General features: G+C 37.8%; 1 long non-coding RNA gene across 1 annotated transcript; it reads right to left on the bottom strand.

The window, feature by feature from the left end:
• Positions 1 to 576: 576 nt before the first annotated feature.
• Positions 577 to 5,960, bottom strand: LOC139851573 (uncharacterized). Its single transcript, XR_011760655.1, has 3 exons — positions 5,723 to 5,960; positions 1,229 to 1,291; positions 577 to 737 (listed from the first exon to the last, which is right to left on the bottom strand). It is a non-coding gene; the product is annotated as an uncharacterized lncRNA (long non-coding RNA).
• Between the last annotated feature and the right edge of the window lie 1,307 nt (positions 5,961 to 7,267).

Here is a 7,267-nt window from a genome sequence, read left to right on the forward strand (position 1 = left end):
TTGATAGTTTTGATAGGTATTTTGTGGAAATTGTGACTGAGAACTGCCACCGGCTTGATTATAAAAGTTAGGAGGAAAGGTTGTATTTAACGCAGTGGTATTAGGGTTCCATTCCCGTTCTTGTTCCAATTCCTTAATTTTCTCCTGAGCTTCTAGTAACCGACTTTGAAGTTTTATTACTTCTTGAGAGGTTTCTTCTTCTGAAGACACATGTCCATCTTCGTCAGGGGCTCTAAAAGTACCAGTTCCAGGGACAGTAGGGCTAGTAGCGGTTGCTTGATTATCTGCCATTACTGCACTACCACAACACTCACACCAAAGCTTAGTATAAATTCTGTTAGTACTAACAACTAACACATATCCTGTCCTAATACTCACTTAACCCATCCCCAACATGTTATGTTTGACATGACTCTTCTAAGTTTGGGAACATGACATGTAGATCACAATGCACATGCTGTCAAACTCAGCTCTGATACCAACTTGTGACACCGCTAATTTTTTTTTTCACGTGGCGGAAGCATTAACATTAATTAAATACGATATCAACAATTGTACAAACCGATGTCACGTGTCATTAAAACAAATTACATATTAACATGAAAAGACATAAATGCATTCTGTTATCAAAAGTACACGGTTCATATTCCAAAAGACCACATCAGAGTTAACCCTGTCAAACATAACATCATCATGCCCGTCTTCTCCCAAAAGCACTATCTCCAAAAGCTAACAACCTGCAGGGATGAGATGGAGGGGAATTAGCACGAAGCTAAGTGAGTACGACTAACTACAGGCCATAGCATACACAAGTGTTATACTAATCATGTCACAATATTCTAACACACAAACATCACCCAAGTGCCGTCTACAGAGACTCTGGCGGCTCGGCCAAACCATTAACCACCAGCTGATCGGACTGGGGCTTACCAGAAGTTCCTCCACCACCGTATGTATATACATAATTCACACGCTACGGACGCGTCATTCACATATATATACACCACGGATGTCTAGGCCACCACATGAGGAACCCAACCCGCAGGTTGATCTCTCCTACCGAGGCCACCACACAATAGGGACGCACTGGGCTCCAGCAGACAAGCATCAACCAACATGCAGTCATCATAAGTACTAACTAACCACAACAATAAGTATATCTAACGAGCATGACAATCATAATATAACATGCTTCTATATACTATATTCTCCAATTACTCCCACTCACCAATTACCAGCAAATGAGAAGGTATTCAGCTATCTAATCACTGAACCTTCTCTTTCTCCTTTTCTCCTGAGAAATACATATACACGAGTTAGTTTATGTCCATAAACACCAAATAACACAATATAGAAAATTTTGTCAGAAAACTGTCCGCTAAAATTTTTCTCCTTAACACTTTATGCACTTTCAAAATTTACATCGTAAACATCAAAATACAAACGGACAGCATAACGGCTAAAAATCAACACTTTGGTAAAATATTCTGCCCTGGGCACTCAGTCGGTCGACTGACTCTTACAGTCGGTCGACTGTCTATACAATCGGTCGACTGACCTTCCCAGTCGGTCGACTTATTTGGTATTTCCACAATCGGCCGAATGTAAATCTCAGTCAGTCAGTTGTCTTCGTTAATCGGCCAGTTCAACCCTCAGTCGGTCGACTGTCGACCGACAGTCGGCCGACTGTGTTCATCTTCATCAGAAACTGAACAAAGGCTACGGACTTCAAGCTAAATTCACCAAATCTTGATCTAGAGCTCGTTTTCGACACCAAAACTTGCCACAACTCAATTACTACATGTTATAGACTATAAACCCACAAAGTTTTGACCATAACAACATCAAATCCATGGATTTTGACACAAAATCAAGCTTTTTACAAAACTTACACAAAACTATGAATTTAACGATGAATTGAACACAAAAACACATGTTTCTTACCTTGTTAGAATCAGTAGACAACAAGGAACAAGATTCCAAGATCAATTTGAGCTCAAGAACAAGTTTTGATGATTAGGGTTTCAAAGGAGAAAGAATTAGGTACGGGATATTATTTTGGGAAGGATCTAGAAAGTGCAAGAAATGCTCTGCACAAGTCATCAAAAATGGGTTAAAATCCCACACTGTGTGACACACGGGTATTTACCAGTTATCTGATATCTTTCGTACATCATTTGGCAACCCAAACGAAGTCCAAATTAAATAAACAAACCTGTTCTGTGACCCTTGTCACAAACTGGTCCTAACCTCAACATTAAATAATAATAAACAATAAATAAAAATAAAAGCATATAATAACACCATACTAACTTAAGGGCAAAATAGTAATCTTACATCTAGGCCCGATTGAGGATGTTACACCATCTGTCGGATACTTACATGCTTTATTTCCGAGCCTTTTTCCATCAAACGTTACTTTAAATTGTGAAACTTGTATTTTGGCTAAAAGCCACCGAAGTACTTTTAAACCTAGTGCTACAAGAAAAGATGTTCCTTTCGCTTTAATCCATTTGGATGTTTGGGTTTCTGCACCGGTCAATGGAGGGAAAAACTTCCGATATTTTGTCCTATTTATTGATGACCATTCACGCATGACCTGAATTTATTTTTTAACTCACAAATCGGAAGTGTTTGAAATATTTTCTCACTTTTATAAAATGGTACAAACCCAATTTAATAAAAACATACAAATGTTAAGATCCGATAATGGGGGTGAGTTTGTAAACTCATCAATGAAATCTTTTTGCGAAAATAATGGGATTATTCATCAAACCTCGTGTGCTCATACCCCCGAGCAAAATGGCGTAGCCGAACGAAAAAATTGACTACTTTTAGAAATGACAAGAGCATTATTAATTGAATCCAAAGTTCCGAAGAGTTTTTGGCCCGAAGCTCTTGCTTCTGCTACTTATCTTATCAATCGTTTACCTACCAAAGTTTTGGGCACAAAAACCCCTAAAGATACCCTTTCCAAATTCCATACCCTTCCGACTTCATTTAGCATCGAACCTCGAATATTTGGGTGCTCGGTCTTTGTTCACATCCCAAAACATAAGCGCACCAAACTAGATCCATGTGCGGAAAAATGTGTCATGATTGGCTATGGAATAAACCAAAAAGGATATCGATGTTATAGTCCAAAAAGGAGTCATGTTTTTACCACAATGAACTGTGATTTTGTTGAAACTGAATATTTTTACAATAATACCCAACTCACGAGTGAGGGGGAGAATGAAAGTAATGACACTCTCAGTTGGATGACATGTGTTCCACATCAAATACCTCAAACACAAAACCCTGAACCACCTCAAACAAGAGAGCCCGAGCCAACACAAAACCCCGAACCTATACAAACTCCAACACTAAACCCCGAGCCAACACAACCAACACAAGACCATGAACCCACAGAAACTATCCCACCAAACCATGAGACTACTGAAGCCTCCTCGAACAATGAACACCAAACCCATGAAGAACAAAATGACACAAATTTCGATGAAACCACCCAACGATATGTCCTACCTCAAAGAGTCAATAGAGGTGTCCCACCTTAACGATACTCTCTAGAAAAAGAAGCTCAAAGATCAAGATACTCAGTTGCAAATATTGCACACGGGAACCTATCAAGTGAAGCACGAAAATTCAATTATGCTTTATACTCTGAAGAAATTCCAGCTACAGTTGATCAAGCAATGAAATCTGACAAATGGAGAAATGCCATGAAAGAAGAAATGGAGGCACTCGAGAAATGTGATACATGGAAAAAATGTGTCATTCTTCAAGGAAAAAAAAACCAGTAGGGAATCGACGGGTGTTTACAATCAAATACAAACCAGATGGTACCATTGAAAGATACAAAGCCCGGCTAGTGGCCAAGGGATATACTCAAACATATGGAATTGATTATTCCGAAGCTTTCTCTCCAGTTGCGAAGATTGATACCATCAGGGTTCTTTTCTCAGTTGCTGCAAATGAAGATTGACCACTTCACCAATTTGATGTGAAGAATGCCTTTCTACATGGTGAACTAAAAGAAGAAGTCTATATGGAAGCTCCTCCAGGATTCTCCGACAACTTCAAAAATGGGGAAGATTGTCGACTTAAGAAATCTTTATATGGGTTAAAACAATCCCCACGAACTTGGTTTGTGAGATTTACTTTATTTATGAAAAAATATGATTTCAAACAAAGTAACTCGGATCATACTCTCTTTTTTAAACGAAGAGGAAAATTAATTACATGCTTAATAATTTATGTTGATGATATGATAATAACAGGAAATGATAAAGAAGAAATTTCTAACTTAAAAATGAACTTATTTAAAGAATTTGAAATGAAAGATTTGGGCAGACTTAAGTATTTTTTGGGGATTGAGGTATTACGATCCTAACAGAGAATATTTATCTGTCAAAAGAAGTATGTTCTTGATTTTCTTGCAGAAACATGTATGATTGATTGCAAACCAGCTGATACTCCAATGATTCCAAACCAGAAGCTATATATGGAAGATGAAGCTGCTCTTGCTGATAAAGGGCAATACCAAAGGATGGTGGAAAAACTCATCTATCTTGCTCATACTCGTCCTGATATAGCACATGCAGTTGGAGTTGTGAGTCAATTCATGCATCAACCACAAGTTCACCATATGGAAGCTGTCATGAGAATCATCAGATACTTGAAGAAAACAGCAGATCATGGAGTTGTTTTTAAAAGACATGGACACCTAAAGACTCAAATATATACAGATGCAAGCTCGACTGGAGAAAAAGAGGATAGAAAATCTACATCCGGATTCTTCACACTTGTCGGGGGTAATTTAGTTGCATGGAGAAGTAAGAAACAAAAGGTTGTCTCCCTTTCAAGTGCCGAATCAGAATTCAGAGGAATAGCCAAAGGAGTAGTCGAGGCATTATGGATCAAGAAGCTATTGACGGAGATTGGTTTTCCACCACAAGAAGCAATTCAAATCCTGTGCGACAATGAAGCAGCAATCGCTATTTCAGAAAACCCCGTTCAACATGACCGAACTAAACATATTGAAATCGATCGACATTTTAACAGAGAAAAATTAGATGATGAAATCATTTCTCTTCCATCAATCAGATCAGAAGATCAGCTAGCCGACATCCTCACCAAAAATGTAAATGGAAGACTCTTCAGCGAAGTTCTTGACAAGTTGAATATTGAAAAACCCACTATTCAACTTGAGGGGGAGTGTTAGAATAAATCAACTAATGGTCAACTTACCATTTTTAGGTAAGTTGACTTTGGGATCAGAAGTGGTCCACTTCATCATATCCCATTTAAGAAGATCACAAGACAACTAATTACAGCCTTGTCCAACGGTTACAACAACAGCAGGTTTCCCTTTATGATAAAGTGGTTTCAAAAGCAATAATGGATCATAACTTCATTTAGAAATAGCTGTTGATAGTATTGTATATAAAAGAATCTGTTTTTAAATGTATTAAATCAATTCAAGTGAAATAAGAAAATATCACTGATCAATATCAATTTACTAACAAATTCAGTTCATAATTATATAAACTTAACATCATCACCAAGATTCAATCATCTAAACGAATAAATAAATATTAGTTCATAATTCGAGTTAAACACAAGTTCAAATAAATATAACACGATGAAATAATTATTCTCATAAGAAATTAATTAAATCAATAGTTCTACTTATTTGTATGTGTGGAAAACACAGAGTAACTTCCTTATAATGTTGTAGGTAGAGATCGAATTCCTTGAAGCTCCTGTACTTCCCTTTTGTCACCAAAATAAAATTGTAACCTCTTGATTCAGAGGTCCAATAGAAAATAGTCAACAAGTGTGAAGCCTCACTTGTCAGCTGCTCCTTTTCTTCTTTTCGACTTCGTCGCCAAAACAAGAGCAGCCAGAAACAATAATAATAATTAAACCTAATTCTAATTGTGTATACGGTACCAAGTATATTATGAGATGGGATATAAATAATAAACAAAATCGCTTGGTCCCTACTTCTTGTGATTTGTCTCTGCTAGCAAAATAATGTGTGGCACCTCTCAACTTTGTACAGGCCCAAGAAAAAAGAAACGACCCAAATTCTTTATGTAGTAATCATTTTTTTTTTTTTTTTTTTTAATTTAACCGGACCAACTCAAATAAACTTGCCTTTCGTTAAAAACTTATTTCATTCGCAAACTTTATCACCGAACATCCATGAAACTAATGTTTGCATATCTTGACCCGATCTCGCGTTACGGGATTTCTTCACATACATGACAAAAATATTGAGCATTTAAACTTCGCTTCATATATTGAATTGATAGCTCGCGACGGGACAACAACTTCTTCTTTATTTTTAAATACGATCACTTTTCTAGAAATCTTTTCATCAAAACTCTTATAAATCACCAACAATATCTCTAAAACACCTCTTGACATAAAAGAAGTCAAACTCCATGAATTTAAGCAATATATCTTCAAAAACAACTTGAAATTAACCGAAGCCATACCGATATTGCGATATAAAGTATATATGATTTGAGCAATATCAATAATATTGTGTGGACGTTGCTTTACTATAAGTTAATTAATGTTTATTACAGATGATGTACATAATTTACTGTAAACACGTGAAAGTCGCCATTCGCGGGAGCTTATGATGATGAAATTTTTATTCGTACGAATGAAAGTATCATTCGTACGAGTCAGGCCTTCGGGTCCTGGACGGAGGGGCCGTGGCAAGTAAGTTTGGCGCCCGGTTCAACCGGGGTCCTGCAAGGGTGAGAAGAGGACATTCCTGCCCGGGCAATTATCTCAGAAGCATACTGTTTTTGAGAAAGAAACATGCCAGATGTAGTGCGAGTCACGTGTATCCCAAGAAAGTAGTTCAAGGGGCCCAAGTCAGTCATGGAAAACTTCGTATGTAAGGCGGAGATGATCTGATGAAGTAAAGTGGTAGTAGAAGTAGTCAACACAATGTCATCAACATATAGGAGCAGGTAGGCTGTGTCGAAACCGTGGCGATAAATAAAGAGAGATGTATCGCAGCGGCTCTGATGAAAACCAATACGCTGGGCATATCCAGCAAAGCGCTGGAACCAAGCGCGAGGGGCCTGTTTGAGGCCATATAGAGATTTCTGCAATAAGTAGACATGATCCGGGTGTCGAGGATCCCTAAACCCTGGTGGCTGATGCATATAAACTGTCTCGGAAAGCTGTCCATGAAGGAAGGCGTTCTTAACATCGAGTTGATGAACTGCCAGTGTCGAGA

This window comes from Rutidosis leptorrhynchoides, chromosome 6 (genome assembly GCF_046630445.1).
Source record: "Rutidosis leptorrhynchoides isolate AG116_Rl617_1_P2 chromosome 6, CSIRO_AGI_Rlap_v1, whole genome shotgun sequence".
Taxonomy (NCBI): domain Eukaryota; kingdom Viridiplantae; phylum Streptophyta; class Magnoliopsida; order Asterales; family Asteraceae; genus Rutidosis; species Rutidosis leptorrhynchoides.